This window comes from Colobus angolensis, unplaced genomic scaffold, assembly GCF_000951035.1.
Source record: "Colobus angolensis palliatus isolate OR3802 unplaced genomic scaffold, Cang.pa_1.0 Scaffold528, whole genome shotgun sequence".
NCBI classification, from domain to species: domain Eukaryota; kingdom Metazoa; phylum Chordata; class Mammalia; order Primates; family Cercopithecidae; genus Colobus; species Colobus angolensis.
Window position 1 is genome coordinate 70,633 of NW_012118799.1, and position 1,182 is coordinate 71,814.

The following is a 1,182-nucleotide window of genomic DNA, read 5'->3' on the forward strand; positions in this document are numbered from 1 at the left end:
GAGTTTTCCTCTTTCTTTGCCTTGTGGATTCTCTGTAGCTTATCTTTGTTTTTTGTAATACTAGTTTCCAGTAATTCTGACCTTTCCGAATACCTCTCTGTATATATACCTGCCTACTCTCCCTCCAGCTACCTGTAAAGCCTACAGAAACGTATTCCTGTAGATTATCACTCTATTCAGCTTAACAGACGCTCGTGGAGTGTTGCTGTGTGTGTGCCACGGGTTCAGGGTTCAGGTGCACCTGCCTTTGTGGGAAGAGCACAGCTTCCCTGCATAACTGCTGGAGGGTGGGATCTTCCCAAGGGGAAGTTGGGAGGTGCTCAGACAGAGTAAATGGATTTAACTTCTGGGCTGGGAGAACATGGTACCCCCGTGGAAGGCTCCCTGAGGAAGGAAAGGAAGGAGCTGGAGGGAGGGTATGTGTGTCTTAGGAGGGGACGCACTTCAGGTGAGAGCGGGCATGGCACTAGGAGGAGCCCCATGAGCCCAGAGTGATGACTCGTAGAGGCCTAAGGGACCGTGCCAGCAGACCCCATCGCCCGTGCGCCACCAGGAGCCTGACATTGTTCTCTGAGATCGGGGGCTGTCTCTGTGTGCTGCCCAGGACTGTGGCAATTTTGTGTATAGAAAAAAAAAATGTGTGTCTAATACAGATGGGGTATGAGGAGAGCCACTGGTCTTTCCTGACATTAACAATATGTTTTTAGTTCATTTTCAGTGAGTATGGAAGTTATTGAAGGTACAGATCACTCTGAAAATAGGCTCTTGTGTGTGAAGGTCATCAGTGAATCTTCACCCTCATAGTTGGCAAATGGTTGTGAGCGCTCAAGGGTATCAGATTCTACAATGAATCCAAGGATAGCACAGCCTTCCTGTTCAGTTTCAGGGAAAATCGTATAAAGCCCAGACCGTAATTTGTCAGGAATGTTTGCAGTGTGGTGATGGATGTCTTCACTGTGCTTTGGGATGATTGCTGAGGGAGAACGGAAGGAGGGGTCTGGTACTTGCACCTTTCGGTAGAATTAGTGTGAATGCCACAGCGACCGAGCTGTGCTCAGGTGTCTGCCAGCAGTGGTGGCCTTGACGATGGATTTTCTGAAATGGGAATTGGTGAAGTTCTCTAACAAAAGTAAGTGCGAACTTCTTAACTTGGCTGGTGGCTGCATCCTTGAAAAATTCCGT

At 48.4% G+C, this 1,182-nt stretch overlaps 2 protein-coding genes across 3 annotated transcripts in view; one reads left to right on the forward strand and one right to left on the reverse strand.

The window, feature by feature from the left end:
• The window catches only part of PDCD6 (programmed cell death 6), a 48,133-nt gene that overhangs the window by 29,942 nt on the left and 17,009 nt on the right, over nt 1–1,182 (forward strand). The window lies entirely within an intron of this gene.
• The window catches only part of LOC105525300, a 39,953-nt gene that overhangs the window by 29,884 nt on the left and 8,887 nt on the right, over nt 1–1,182 (reverse strand). The window lies entirely within an intron of this gene.